The 16,328-nt window shown below is 42.7% G+C and overlaps 1 protein-coding gene across 4 annotated transcripts in view; it reads left to right on the top strand.

Annotated features, from left to right (window-relative positions):
- The window catches only part of JAK2 (Janus kinase 2), a 76,701-nt gene that overhangs the window by 11,786 nt on the left and 48,587 nt on the right, over nucleotides 1–16,328 (top strand). The gene's annotated exons all lie outside the window — the stretch shown is intronic.

Raw genomic sequence — 16,328 nt, 5'->3', positions numbered from 1 at the left:
GTAGTACTTTCCCCGTAGGAATGTAGGGAGAATTGAGTGAGTTAAAACCTCACAAGCCCAGCATATTAAGCTATCCTTAACTGTGAGCTGTTATAATTGTTTTCACTATAGCTGTAGCTAGTACTGTATTTCCAGTTAAAATTCTGCACAATTTGTGAAAGTGTTTCTTGCTAATTTTTTTTTCTTTTCACATAGTTCTATAACTCCGTAATGTTATAACTTTTGATAGATGTTGGCTGATTATATATTAAAATGTAACTTTACTCCATAAATATCTATGGTGGGGAAGATTTTTTTTTTAACCATGTCCCAAAGATAAAAAAAAAAAGGTGAAAAATATGAAGTAGGTTCCCTGAAGAGTTACAATTGCGGGGTATATGTGATGAATAATAAAAGGTATAGATATTTGAGACCACTTAGATTTGACGTGAGCAGAGAATTCTCTAGAAAAAAAGGAGGTAGAATTAAAGCAGGGCAGGGTTTGATTTTCATAAAAGGAAGTGACTTGTCTATCATATAAGGTAGAATATGGACGACATGTTCAAAGAATAGTGCATAAAACAACTTGACTGAAATTAAGATTATATGAGAGACTATTAAGAAATCGGATAAAAAGTAGAGATTGCAGTTATATTATGGGTGGCTTTTTGGTGTCGGGATGAGCAGAATATACCTCATACCATGGATAATGAGAAACCATCACAAATCTTGAATTGGGGAAAAAAGAGCTCGTTAAAATAATATTAGGAAAAATAAAGTGGCACCTGTCCTAGCTATGATATGAACTGGAAAGAGAAGTGATGCAGAGATGGGGAAAAAAGTCTGGGCCTGGAGTGATGGGACTTGAACTTATAGGAAATAATTCTGACTTGATGTCACAAGACTTGGTTATGGATTGGATAAAAAAGGAAGACAGGACAAAGGAGTAGTTAAAAAAAAGACTCCAGGTTTGATCCTCAGTGAAGGGGGAAATTAATGAATGTTGGAACTTGAAGATATCTCAGGATATCTGTACCAGTCCATCTTAACATTTTGCGCATTAAAAACCTTGAGAAGCTGACAGGTTTTAAAATGTGTCCAAAGTTCCTGAGTTGGTGACAAAGGGTTGGAATTGAGTTGATGATAGATGGTTAAGTACTCTGAGTAGGTGTTTGTGGCAATCTGGACAATTGAGTTCATGTTTTTGATCTGTAGACAACAGAATAGGCATGTTGAAATAGACAGACAGTAGGACATATGACTGGAACTTGGTGAAGAAGTTAAGGTAGCATTGTGTTCCGAGAGAAGAGTACAGGACCTGAGATTGAGTGTGGGACTTGCCCATCACTAGGGAGTAGGTGAGCAGATAACAGGTAAAAGAGACCAAGGCACAGTTAGGAGGAGAGAGGCAGGTGCGGAGTAGGTTGAAGTGTGATTGATAACCAGGTAACCCTTGTCGGTGTCAGCCGAGAAATAAGAATTTGAGTTGAAAGGAGATCCTCAACGTGCGTTAGTGGCTTTCATAATATTAAATCTTGAAGAGCAGAAGAAGAGGAAAAATTATACATAGTTGTTCCATGAAGAGCTAGGTACTTTGCTTGTTAGTTTAAGAAAGACCTTTGAATCCAACAGTTGGTCAGTGGAGACTTCTGTTTAAAGCTGTCCATCACTGGAACCCCTGATGAACATTTTCATCTCAATCAAGACTTGGAGGTCCTTTCTGATAGTGTCTTACTCATCTGTGTCTTGTTATACTATCTCTCTCTAGTGGAACTGTTTCCTACCAGAATTAACCCCGTATTTGTTCACTGTGAGTAACAGCAGGGCAGATGTTTTGGACCATTTACTGTTGCTGTAATGAAATGCCTGAAGTAGACTAACCTAATCAAGAAAAGAAGTTAGGTTAGCCCACACATCTGGAGATTTAAAGTCTGAGACTGGACAATCTCATTGGTTTGTTGGCTCCTGGTGAGCGCCTTCCTGGCTGTGCCAGATCATGGTGGATCACAGTACGTCAGGAAGGATCACACTATGGATCACACTATGGTAGCCAGAGTGACCAGGGTCCTCCAGGGCTGTCTGAGGGCACACCATCTTGGCCTAAGGCCACCTCCCAATACTGCCACCCTGGGGATCGAGCTTCCAACACGTGCATTATTGTGGGACAGACTGAAACATATCCAGCCGTAGGCTTTTACACCTGGCCTCCAAGGTTCGTGTTCTCCTCATCATGGGGGATGACATTCGTCCCATCTTCAGTAGAACTGAAATTTTAACTGGTTCTAGCATCACTCAGCCATCCAAGGCCAAGGTGTCCTCTGCTGTAACACAAATTGTGTTTCAACTGTTTTTTTTTTTTTTTAAGATTTATTTTTATTACAAAGTCAGATATACAGAGAGGAGGAGAGACAGAGAGGAAGATCTTCCGTCTGATGATTCACTCCCCAAGTGAGCCGCAAAGGGCTGGTGTGCGCCGATCCGAAGCCAGGAACCAGGAACCTCTTCCAGGTCTCCCACGCGGGTGCAGGGTCCCAATGCATTGGGCCGTCCTCAACTGCTTTCCCAGGCCACAAGCAGGGAGCTGGATGGGAAGTGGAGCTGCCGGGATTAGAACCGGCACCCATATGGGATCCCGGGGCTTTCAAGGCGAGGATTTTAGCCGCTAGGCCACACCGCTGGGCCCGTGTTTCAACTGTTAATCTTTGTCAAGTAAAGATAAAATGAAAGCAATGTGTTTACCAAACACAGTGATGGTACAGAGAGAGGATAAATATTCCTATTTCATTTTTATTTTGAATTTATTATTAGTTTTATTTTAAATTTTGAATTTCGTGATACAATTCTGTATAGTCTGGGATTCCCCGTCCCCCAATTCCCACCACCACAACTGATTTTCCACATATTGTCACAACAGTGCATCCCTTCATAAGGAGTTCCAATTCCATCAGTCTGTTACTTAAGTATTCCCCAGCATTGCTGATATAATGTCAGTCCAGCATCGCATTGTCTAAATATGTCCAATACTTTCACTGGGAGTCAATCTTTTGTTTGGAAGTAGGGATGCATGTTGTGTTGTGTCTTCACATCTGGATATGGTAGTCTCCATTTCTGTACATTCCAATTGGTATGATGATTTCTTATATTAGAAAGAACATATGGTATTTGTCTTTTGGGGGTTGAAATGCTCCTATTTCAAAAGGAAGGAATAATAGAAAAGTCGAAAGGAATGCTCAGTCCAAAGTAAGACTCTGCAGGGCAGATGTTAAATCCTAAAATTCCAAGTATGGCACCTGTGCCCATTGAGGCAAAGGGTGGGCCCCCAAGGCCTTGAGCAGCTCTGCCCCTGTGGCTTTGTTGGCTGCTCTGGGGCCTCCTATTGCTGGTGTTGCTGGCCTGGGCACAGCCCGTTGATGTTTTTCTCTGCCTTTCCTGGGGTCCCTGGCACTGTTCCATTCTCACAGCATCATCAGCAATCACCCCGTCAGAACTAGGACAACCTTTGACTCCACAGCAAACTGTCTGGCGTTTTAGGCTTTCCTTTGGGGTCTCCATGGAAGTGCCAGGACCCCATAACTCTCATAGTCTTTGTGCCTGGGACATAAGTTCTCTGTGGATACCAAGGTCTGCCCATGTGACTGAACATGAGCTTGGTTGAACCATAGCTGCTGGGGCCATAAGATACTTTGCTGGAAAGTCAAAGTCCTGAGGCCCCCCCAGGGGCATTTCTAGTGCCCAAAGCTCCCAGAAACAGTTCTGTCCTGGAAAGTCTCTGCCCTCCCCACACCCCCCACCCCACGTGATCTGAGCAGTGGCCTCACTGACGTCTGAGGAATAGTATTCTTGCTAGTCTCCTCTGTGGGCTCCAGTCTGTCTTCTCGTATCCTTACAGGATTTCTCCTTTCTCCTTCCCTGGCTAGACAATGAATTTTCCAAGTCTTTCTTATCCATTTCCTTTTGCCTCCAAATTTCATCAGAGAACTTACTACAAGCAGCCAGCACAACCCAAATACCACTTGCAAATTCGTTGTTGCTTTGCAGTATCCTCTACCCAACAGGCTATTCCACAACTGTACAATTAAGCCCTTGGTCAAGTGTTAGGACGCGGGCATAGTGCCTCTTGGTTCTTGGAGCTCGTGGCATTACTTCAGTTCCTGGTGGACCCCTCATTTCCACCTGAGGCTATTCCCCTAGACTCCTTGTCTCTGAATTCTTACCCAAATTGCCTGTCAAGCCCTGCTTATAATGTTCTAGGCTTTTTGTTCCAACTTCTGCTACTCAGTTCCAAAGCTGCTTTCATAGTTTTAGCCTTGGTTACAGCTTTCCTTCAAGCCCAGTTTGTGGAACAATATTGAAACACCTGAGGCTAGATGACTTTATACAGGAAGGAGGTTTATTTAACTTACACTTGCAGATGTTCACGGGCATAACTCAGGTGTCAGGATATCTCTGGTTCAGGGCTTCACAGCCAGCAGTCCTCCAACAATAGAGCCTTGTGGGAGGAAAAGATCACAACTCATCACTGAACACCAGTGAGCAATGATTCGGGGGGTCAGATTCGTTTGTGTGATAGCTGGCTTTTGGGAGAACTCAGGAACCCCGTGAAAGCTGCCTTAACTTGTTTTAAAACCATGCCCTCAACAACCTGAACACCGCCCACTAAGCATTGCCCCCCCTTTTTTTTTACATGAAAGAAATTTTTAAATTTTTATTTTGATTTTATTTGAAAGGGAGAGAGATTTGCCATTAGATGGTTGATTTCCTAAATACCACAACAGCCAGGGCTGGTTTAGGACAAAATGCTAGGACCAAATTCAATCTGGGCTTCCTGTGTGAGTGGCAGGAACCACAGCTACTGGAACTATCACCTCTTGCACTAGCAGGAGCAGAAAGGTTGGAGTTCAAACAGGGCACTCTGGTATGGCATCCAGTGCCCTAGATGGCAGCTTAACTTGTGCCAAATGCCAGCCTTTAGGCATCATCTCTTAAAGATATCATTATCACCTCAGCATACTGCCACACTGAGTACCAAACCCGCACCCCATGAACATCAGAGGGACACCCACACCATATCCAAACCAAAGCATTAGACAAGTGATGTCTCGGCACTTTTGTACTGGTCAAGTCTAAATCAAACAGTAGACCCTATCCCTGAAATGGAAGAGAAATTCTTGATAGATAACTCATAGAACTAAGGGTAGAATGATTGAATTGCCAGTTGAGGAGGACTGGCTAGGACAAATTAAAACACGAGTTATTGTGATGCCTGTGCAGTGTGGCCACATAGTATGATCCAGGTTGGAATGGTTCGCCAGCCCTTGGTTTCCCTTGCGTGCTTTTCCCGAGTGTGATGCCAGCTTTCTGTGAGTTTCCTGGAGCTCCTGCTTGCTGCTTTCTGCTTGCTGCTGCTGCTGCTTTTTTTTTTTTTGGTATTACTTTTTGGAAGAAAGGTATTCATCACTACTTATTGAATGATTTTAGTCTCATAAATTCTGATGGTGAAGAATAATGCTATGAGGTAATGTTTTTGTAATACCAAGATCATGCTCTGATTTGCAAATCAGGGACTGGAGACTTACCCTGCTGTCAGTGTGGTATGCGATTTTGAGCAAGCCATGTAACTATTCGGTCTCATTTTTTTTCTCTTTTTTAAAAATAAGGGAATGGACTGTGTGTTTTATTTTTATTACCTTAAAAAGAATCACAGGGTGAAATATGTTAGAGTTAAAAAGGAAATGGCTCGCCAGGCTTTTAACAAACCCAGCAGGCCCCTGCTTTCCCCATTCCTTCACCCCTACCTCTAGTCTCCGATTTCTGTTCTCCAAGGAAACTGCTTTCAAATCTCATGGTGTCTTCTGGTTCTTATCTCTGTATTTTGATTGAAAATAATTCACCATTGGTAGAACTTCCTAAAAAAAGAAGACTAGAACTTCCTGCTTCCTCTTCTTTGCCTCTTTCATTTCTCCAATGGCAGAATTGTTCAGTGACGCGTTTAGGGCTTCAGATTCACTTGACTTAGAGGAGCCCTTGCCCTCCTTCTTTTCTTGTGTTACTTCTTCCCTTTGTGGCATCCTTTTCGGCATTATCTATGATGGTTCGTTGAAAATACAAATAAAAGATGTATTTGGCTACAAAACTTCTTGAAATCCATTTATTTAAAAATAATGCAACATTTTCATGAACTTTCTAGAAGACCCCCCTTGTTATTGTGGTTGCCGCTGTTGTAAAACACAATTAGCCCCGCCCCCCCAAAAAAACTAGCTCTGTGAAAGAAGCTTGGATGGGACACGTTGGGGAAGCGTGTGCTTCCGCGGCGCAGTGTGTGGGAGCTCAGAGAGCTTGCCAGCTCGGAGGGAGATTGCAGCCCTCAGGGGCTTCTTTTTACTTGAGAGGGAGTTGACGCTGACAGTTGACTGGGCTCTCAGCCCGCCTGTTCATTGGAGCATGCTTATGTGGCCTGGACTTTTTCACAACGTGAGGTCCTAAAGCTGGTAAGGTTTTTTTTCACATAGTGAGTTGGGATTTCAAAGTCACCGTTTCATTTCTCTGTGACTATGTATTTATTTATGATTAATCCTTTCCAGTTGCACACTATGTAACTTTTGTGTCATGCTGTTGGTTTATAAATATGTCAGAAACCTATTCAGATTTAAGAAGGGGGGAGAGTTAGGCTGTTTCTTGACGGAAGGATGAGAAACTAGGATTTATCCTTGTTTTTTTTCCCCCACTATTTATTAATCAATTTATCTTTGCATATTGTTTTGAGTAGACAGGATTAGAATTCTGCCTGTGATTGTCAGCTGTTGCACTAGTGTTTTTATCCTAATCCTGCTTAACAGGTACCACTTCTGTTGTCTCGAGTTTCCTCTCTTGAAAGCCTACCACCTCCTGATGCGCTGTGACAGGAGGTTTCCATCTTTAATACATGTCTGCTGGAAAATTCTCCTCTCATGTATGACAAGAACCAACGTCTCTTTTCTCTTTCGCATGAATTCCCCTGCAACGGTATGGGCTTGAAAAATAATCGTTTTGAAATGGTACTTTAAGGAAGGAAAAAAAAAAGCTTTCAAAGATCTATTTGAAACATTTCCCCACTTCTATTATCATTCCTTTGTGTACATTATTCATAATTATATATATTGTTGCATTTATGTAGAATCATAAATCTTCATTTTGCTGTGTAGTCATCCTGAGGCGTGATTCTAAGGAGCGGATTACAGTCTGTCTCGTTGCTTAGAAAACAGGCCAGGGACTCAATCTGGGGAGTCAGCTACCCTTTCCAGCTCTCTATTAAGCAGGAAGATGTGGTTTCAATTTTGTTGAATGGTCCAATGTGAAATTAAAAAGTTTGGCTTCAGTAGCTTTAAATATTCATCATATATCCCTTGCTTAAATGTAACAGTTGTGACATTGTTTTAAGATGCATGATACATTTATTTGGGTCATTTAGTACACAGTTTTAGGAGGTAATTGTAGTATATAAGATTTGAACAATGTCTCTTCCAATAAAATTCAAGTGAATAAAAGTGATCTGTATAAAATTAATTATTCTCGGCGAAGGGGAGAAACATACTTACAAGTGCTTCTTGCGGCTGACACAACTTGATGAGTGGGTTTTAGTATCTTTTAGATGTCTTTGCTTAGTAGTAAGTTTACATACCATTTCAAATGTGTTTTAAATGTGTAGGGTCATCCTGTTCACTGCAAACCGACTCATTTTAATTCAGTATTGTATTATGGAGTCGTTAACATTGCGATCATTAGAGATTTGTTAATTCAATCCATTTTGTTTCACTCATCAACCCTTATTCCTTCATCACTTGCTGACTCATAACTCCTTGCTTGGTCACTAGCTCAATTGTTCAGTTATTATTAACTCCCAGGCCACTTGTTTGGTCAGCTGTGTATTCTCTTTGTTGCGTGCTCACTTACCTGGCTGATGGGTCGATCTGTCACCATGGGTGAATCACTCGGGGTGCCGCTCAGTCACTTACTTGCCTGCACATGCCACAGATTAATCAGTGTACAGCACATCACCCATCAAATCAAACATTGGTGCCATCAGGTATTGAACACAGCTTTACTGTCTGTTTTCTGCTGTGCACAACGTATAATGCTAAGGATAGAAGATAAGGTCAGTTAAGAGGAAAACTCCATCCCCGCCCCCAGTAACAAGTCAAGAGTTTGAGGTGAAAGAAAGAGAACATTTAATCTCTCAACAGATGACAGGTTCCCCCCGCCCCCCCCTTTTTTTTTGTAGGAGGCTTCAAGGAAAGGGTGCCAGTTTGGGCAATCCTTGAAGGAGCTGTGGGTCTCTGGTTCTGCGAATTGTCCTTAGGGTGATGGCAGTGCGCTGCTTCTCTGCTCAGGGTGAGCCTTGAGAAACACAGCTGGTGAGATTAGATCTGGGCTGAGCAGGTCTTCCTGCTGTGCAAAGAAGAAGTTGGGATAAGGAAGGAGGAGGCAGTATGTGCCCTGAGGACACGGTGAGCCGGAAGCTGACAGTCCAGCCCTGAAGCATCAACTTTCCCCCTCTCTGTTTAAATTGCTCATTCATGTTATTTTATACCTGATTACAAACCGACTTCAGCTCTACTGCCTTCATGGCGTTCTGTCAGCTAAGTATGCAACAGTTGAAAAGATTTCTTTGACAATCACTGAATGTTTTCTTTACTGTTACAGTGTTTCTTAGAGATCTTGGTTGTGCACACTGTGATTCTTGTACTTTTTACAAAAGCAAATTCTGCGAGATCCCTTTGTTCTTCCTTATAGCTTTACCAGCACTGGGTATTGCAAGCCTTCTTACCTTTGCTATTCTGATAAGGAAGAAACGGTATTTCATTTTAAATTTACTTTTCTCTGATTATTAATGATATTGATCATGTTTATATTTGTGGGGTTGTTAGCATTTCTTTTGTAAAATGTCCGTTCATATTCTTTGTTCATTTTCTTACTGATTTTTTAAAATTTGTATTTATTTATTATTTTGGAAAGGAAGATTTACAGAGAGAGGGAGAGAGAGAGGGAGAGAGAGAGATCTTCTGTCCACTGATTCACTCCTCAAGTGGCCACAACTGCCGGAGCTGAGCCAATCCGAAGCCAGGAGCCCGGAGCTTCCTCTGGGTTTCCTACATGGGTACAAGATCCCCAGGCTTTGGGCTGTCCTTTACTGCTTTCTTAGGTCACAAGTAAGGAGCTAGAAGGGAAGTGGAGGTGCTGGGACACGAACTGACATCCATGTGGACAGCAGTGCGTACAAGGCAAGGATTTAACTACTAAGCCATTAAGGTAGGCCCTTCTTACTGATTTTTAAGAGTTGTTTGTATAAATATTGTAAACTTTTGTAGCATACTTTTTATGTTTTGAAAACTTTGATTATGGTGTTTATTTTTTTTCCTGTTGTTTTTATGCATTTATTGATTTTTACTGGAAACTCAGATTTACAGAGAGAAGGAGAGACAGGAAGATCTTTTGTCTGCTCCTTCACTCCCCAAGTGGCCGCAAGCGCCGCAGCTGAGCCGATTCAAAGCCAGATCTCCCACATGGATGCAGAGTGCTAAGGCTTTGGGCTGTCCTCGACTACTTTCCCAGGCCACAAGCAGCGAGCTGGGTGGGAAGTGGAGCAGCCAGGACACGAACTGGTGCCAACATCTGATCCTGGTGCAAGCCAGGCAAGGACTTCAGCCACTAGGCTGCCATGCCAGGGCCTTTTTCTATTATTTAAAAAAACGTAATATTTGTTACAAAGGTGAGGAGGTTAGAGACCCATGTAAGATGATGCCTTTGATCTTAGTGAGGACGGAGAGGTTTGGTGTTAGGGTTTTCCCTCCTTTGTCCTTGCGGGGTGAGAGAAAAACAGTGTAAGGTAGTTTCTTGTTGTCACACTCTCTCAGTGCCTAGGGACTGAGACTGGTGTAGGGGGTTATTTGAGTGGTCTTGATTGTTCTAAGAAGTTGTCAGCTTTGTTACACCAGAGGACAGAAATTCTTTCCAAGACCTATTGGCTGTCCTTGTGTATCCTCGTGTGCCCCCAGACCTGAGTACTTGCTGGAGAGTCTAGCCTGGAGTGTTCCAACTGTTTCTTTTGTTTGTTTGTTTGTTGTTGTTGTTCATCTGGGTCTGCTCTCCATTCCTGCAGGAGAATCAGCAGCTAAGGTCACCCAGTCCTGCAGTTTGTGCTCCAGGATTGGCCCACATTTGTTTGTGACTTTCCCTGAGGTCATAGGGCAGGGATTAAGCGCAGCAGTCTAGTTGGGGAGCCCCCTAAAAAACTTCACCTGGGAGGTCTTCAGACCTTGCTCTCTTGCTCTCGAGTGTGTCATCTGGTTCAGGGACAGGCTCAGTCCATCCAGTGTATGTACCAGTGGGTGCAGTTGTCTGGTCAAGCCCACCCCCAGGCCTGGCTCTTGCGTGAACAGGCAGGAACTACAGCCTAGCCCAACCCAGCCTGTCCCCAGGTCGGGCTCTCCCACATACTGATGAGTACCATGACCTAAGCAATTGTGCCATCTTATGCTCCCCTAGGCATACTAACAGGGATCTTATTCAGAAGTTGAGCAGCTGGGACTTGAACTAATACCTATAACGGATGCCGATATTGCAGGCAGCTGCTGAACCCGCTACACCACAACACTGGCTCTGAGACTTTCCTTATTATTATTATTATTATTAATTACATTGCATTATGTGACACAGTTTCATAGACTCTGGGATTCCCCCAACCCCTCCCCATGCCCACCCCCCATGGTGGATTCCTCCACCGTGTTGCATTACCACAGTTCAAATTCAGTTGAGATTCTTTCATTGCAAGCATATACCAAACATAGAGTCCAGCATCTTATTGTCCAGATAAATTCAACAGTTACTTGGGGAGACCATCCCTGGTCTGAAGGTAGAGCTGGCAGAATATCATCCCAATCAATTTAAAGCCACAACATAACATCAACACAATTTACAACATTATGGAATTAATTGACATGGTATTGAGTAACCAATATGTTAAAAAAAAAATGCAAGTTCTTAACCACATCCTGTGACTACTTCATTGACATTTCAATTTTAGTTTATATACAACCGGCTTCTATACGCCTTAAAATGGCTATAGGGTACTATTCAGCTGTCTTGTGTCTGTTTTCATTTTAGTATTTAGCAGTTTATTGTGTTGAAGCATAATTTTGCTGAACTTGGCAGATTTTAGGATAGTCTAAACTGGCTTATAACTCTAACAAGGCATATGTCAACAATTGAGGTGCAGAACAGTTTTAGGAGGGGTGTGCAGACAAATTTTCAATACCTTAGTGAGGAGTAACTAATCTTTGTGACCATTTGCTGTCTGGTTCTAAGCTTTCCTTGTTGTTTTCTGTCCGTCTATTCTAGAAGTTTGTTTGTTTGTTTTGAGGAGCGATCCTGATGATCATTGCGAGACAGGGTGGGGACCCAAAGTTGGAACTAAGTAAGGACCAGAGAAAGCTCCTCTCCCTAGTTCCAAAGGAAGTTTACTGTTTTTCTGTTTCTGTGGACTGCTCAGGGCTCCTGGCTGTTGTTCTGATGACCTTGAATCCTGTGAGGGAGGATTTGGGCTTCTTCCATCCCATGTGGTAGATCCAAACAGGGGTGGATGACCTCAGAGTTTTGGCCTCTGAAGGCACTCCAATTCCCCGTGGTCTCGTTAGCAGTTGGGATGTAGTCCTTGGTGCCCATACTGATAGTCCTTGGTGAGGATCCGGGAGTCTCCAGTGTTGGGATACAAGCCTCCTCCTGTCCACCTGCTCCACTCTGGGGTCCCCCCCGTTCTGTGCCCATGACCTCCTGTTAAGAGGTTGCCAGGATCGCTCTTTTCCCCCTATATGTCTTGTAGTTTTACTGTTGTCTTGTTTTAGAGACAGAGCCCTCCCATCTGCTGGTTTCCTCTCCAGTGACCTGCAGCAGCTGGGACAGGAACTGGCCAAAGCCAGGACTCCAAGAACTCTGGGGTCTCATATGGATGGTGGGGACCCTGTTCATGGAGCCATCACCTGTTGCTTCTTGTAGATTTCAGGAAGAGGGAATCAGGGACAGCCTAAGGTGCTTTCTTTGGGATGTGATGTCCCAAGTAGCATCTGGTTTTTTTGCAGACTTACAGGGAGAGAAGGAGAGAGAGAGAGAGAGAGAGAGAGAGAGGTCTTCCATCTGCTAGTTCACCCTCCATATGATCATGACAGCTGGAACTAGACCTGTCTGAAACCAGGAGCCTGGAGTTTTTTCCCAGTCTCCCACATAGGTGCATGGGCCGAGGACCTGTACCTTTCAGTGCTTTCCCAGGCACATTGTTAGGGAATTGGACCAGCAGTGAAGCAGTCAAGGCTTGCATCAACTCCTATATGGGAAGCTAGCACTGTAAGTGGAGACTTAACCTACTAAACCACTGTGCTGGCCACCCCAAAATAGCATCTTAACTACTGTGCCAACACCTGCCTTTTTTTTTTCTTTTCTTCTCTCTCTCTCTCTTTTTTAAATTTTGAACACTGTCATCTCTGCTTTCTCTCCCTTCCCCGTGGCCACCTCTGCTGCAGGAATGAAGTCGTCCTGTGGGACTCGCTGCATTTGGCCTCTTGGTTTAGTGGTGAAAATCCCTAACAATCAGTGGCAGTAACAGAGAAGCCTGGACCTCCGCATGTGGAATGTGCACTGTGAATATGGAATGATGATCGCGCCACGCTGCCTGCCTCTCCAGTTCCACTTCTGTGTTAGCAGAGTTACATTACTGGCAGATTACCTCAATTCTGTGGAGATTTGTTTTTAGGGCTTCTTGGAATAGGTCTGTTTCAGCTTTGCTTTTAGTCACAGGATATAGTTCTTCGAGGCTTGCCAGAGTTTGAGCGGGAAGCCTGAGGTAGCGCCGCTTCTGTCACAGCAGCTGTTGGTAACCTCTTGCTATTGCCTTCAGATTCCCTCCTGGAGCCTCTCTCTGGACTTCTAGATTTTTTTTTTTTAAAGATTTTATTATTATTGGAAAGCCGGATATACAGAGAGGAGGAGAGACAGAGAGGAAGATCTTCCATCCGATGATTCACTCCCCAAGTGAGCCGCAACGGGCCGGTGCGCGCTGATCCGAAGCCGGGAACCAGGAGCCTCTTCCGGGTCTCCCACGCGGGTGCAGTGACCCAATGCACTGGGCCGTCCTCGACTGCTTTCCCAGGCCACAAGCAGGGAGCTGGATGGGAAGTGGAGCTGCCGGGATTAGAACCGGCGCCCATATGGGATCCCGGGGCGTTCAAGGCGAGGAGGACTTTAACCGCTAGGCCACGCCGCCGGGCCCGACTTCTAGATTTTTGTCCCGTGGACTCAAACTCAGGAGCCAGCCACTCTGTATCCAGTTTGCTCTGAGATTTCTGCCCCCAGTTTGTAGCTTTTCTGTCAGCGACATACTTTTTTTTTTTTAAAAAAAATAATTTATTAATTTATTTGAAAGGCAGAGTTTACAGAGAGGGGAGAGACAGAGAGAGCCTCTGTCCACTTATTCAGTCCTCAGATGACTGCCAGCAGGTGGCGTTGGGTGAGGGCAAAGCCGGGAGCTCCTTTCAAGTCTCCCACATGGGTGCAGGGGTCCAAACACTTGGGCCAGCCTCCATTGCTTTCCAAGGCTCAGTAGCAGAGAGCTGGGTCAGAAATGCAGCAGTGCCCATTTGGAATGACAACTTTGCACAAGATAGCTTTACACACTACACTGCAATACCAGTCTCGATTCTTTGTCCATGATTTAATTCCCAGTACACCTGCAGCTTTCCACAAGAGCTGTTTTCTTCTGAACCTTGCCTGCTCACTGAAGAAACAAACTGGAGTTACGTGAGGTCAGTGTGGACCTCGTTTGGTGTGTTTTTCCTCTTTCAAGGGTTACACTCCTTGTAGTGCCTGCTTGTTTCCTTGCTATTGCCTTCAAATAGCGTTGTTGTTTTTTTAAAAACGTTTTCTTTCTGAAGTTTAAAATTGTTATCAGTGGAAATGGTAGTCTAGTATATAGCTGTTTTCTCGTTCAAGAAAGTCCACATTTTAAAAGTTATTTTAAAATTGTTATTTGCTATTTCATTGATGTCTGAGATAGAAGGTGAATGATCTTGATTATTCCAAATATTAGTCAAGGATCTTAGTCTTGGTACCCTATCTGTCTGAGTTTTCCACAGACCATATTGGTTTAATCATACTGTTATTTTCATGGTCAAAGCATATATTTGCTAACTATCTGTAGCAAGATCCCTATCTCTATGAATAAATAAATAAAGAATAAATTTGGGGGGCAAGACACATGAGCTCCTTTTGTGATTTATAGGTTATTATAACTTTTATTTCAATAGTGGAAGGAACACATAAGAGATTTATGATGAAATTGAAAAAGTAGGTTGTGGACACGTTTGAAGAACGTGGGGAAACCACTAGAGACTTTTGACAGGAGTTTTACAACAGGAATCTAGTCACATTTTAAAAATATGATTCTTTCCTCCCTTGTGTCGATGGGATGATTATAAAGCAAAAACAGGTTGAGGGAAAAACGAAGGACCTTACAGCAGTTCAGTAGAGAAACGATAGCAACTTAGCTTATAGTGGTAGTTGTGGAAATGAAAAAGAGTAAATGGATTTGAAACAGAATCTGGAACTAAGGTGTCAGTGCGCTGCTGCTGGATTGGATCTAGATTAGAAAAAGTTGAAGAAGAAACGGAGATCAAATCTTTCATCTCAAAATAGAAATGCTTGTTAAGAGTTCCCTTCTGTTCGTGTTCATTTTTGCTTGCTCAGTAATAATCCAAAGTGCTTTTTGTCGCAATAGCTTCTTTTGCTTGTTTTAAAGACTTATTTATATATTTGAAAGTTACAGTTACAAAGGGGAAAAGGGGGAGAGAGCGAGAGAGAGAGTGAGAGAGAGAGGTCTTTCTTCCAGGGGTTTATTTCCACAACTGCTGGAGTTGGACCAGTCTGACCGAAGTCAGGAGCCAGGAGCTTTTCCTTATCTCCCACTGTGGAGCCCAAGGATGTGGGCCTTCTGCTGCTGCTTTCCGAGGCACATTGGCAGGGAGCTGGATGGGAAGTTGAGCAGCCAGGACTCAACTAGGATGCTGCGCTGTAGGCAGTACCTTGACTCACTCCGTCACAATGCCAGTTCCTCCTCAATAATTTTTATCTTTTGTGATGAAAGTACCTAAACGTATGAATGAATGCTCTTTAAAGCAGATTGTAACACAAAATCCTTTTCAGTTTTACTTTACCCTTGTTAATATTTGCCACGATAGGATATGAGAACTGGAAGAAAAACATGTTACATCTACTTAGATTATGAAAATTTGGTGCTGTTTTACAAAGTAAAAAAACCAAACCAAACAAAAAGCTGTGTGCTGGAGTACCATCCACAGTTACATGGATATTAAAGGTTAACATAGTATTTCACGTGTATTTTGTATTCTTGGTCCCTTCAGCCCATTGTGGAAAAGTTAAGAAACATTGGCCAATCTGAACCCGTCAGTCCAGCCAGACTTGTCTCTGCTTTGTTCCAGGAACACGCTGTGTTCATTCTTCTTTTATATTTTTCAGTGTCTTTCTCCCTGCCAAGAATGTCCTGTCTCTCAGAGTCTAAATTCTGTTTTTCTTTTTGAGGTCTAGTTCATGATGTAATTGAATGGAATTTCTTTAACAGTCCAAATTGTTCTTTCCTTGTCGCTTTTGCATCACTTATTTATTAAAGAAAGTGAATTTTGTCATATAAATAGTTGTCATGAGAAAGTTATTTTTAGGTCTTTTGATTCCCAGTTCAGTTGTTTTTCTGATCTGATAGCTTAATTATAGGTATTTATTGATCTGAAAGGTCATATCCTTTATAATTTTTTTATATATTGATAAATTTAGACAGCATTACCTCCTAAAATTCAGTATTTCAAGTTCTGTTTTTCCATTTTATATGCATAGGTGAATTAGCATTCATTCCAATGTTTTCATTTATTCAACTTGTTCCAGGTGTTGAACCTTATTCTAGGTATTAAAGAGTATACTTATGAATAAGAAATCCAAATTGCAACCTTCAAGAAAGTTTTATTCTAGTGGTACAAGACAGTCAGTGAGCAAAAGAATAATTCAAGCCATGATGGAAAAGTATCCATGATAGCTGTGTGCATGATAGGAGCAGGAGCTGTGGAAAAGGAACATTAAAACTTCCCGGGATGAGGGCAGTTTCTATAGGGCTTTGGGTTTCATAGACATGCATATTATTGAGTACAGTTAAAAGTTACACATTTTACTGTATTTAAGGAAGAAAAAAGTCTCATAAAAACAAAATGTATCTAACCAATGTATGACTTTCAAAGAACGATTAAATACCCATACCATTGCCA

The sequence above is a fragment of the Ochotona princeps genome, chromosome 31, assembly GCF_030435755.1.
Source record: "Ochotona princeps isolate mOchPri1 chromosome 31, mOchPri1.hap1, whole genome shotgun sequence".
Classification (NCBI taxonomy): Eukaryota; Metazoa; Chordata; class Mammalia; order Lagomorpha; family Ochotonidae; genus Ochotona; species Ochotona princeps.
This window is presented reverse-complemented; position numbering and strand designations above follow the sequence as displayed.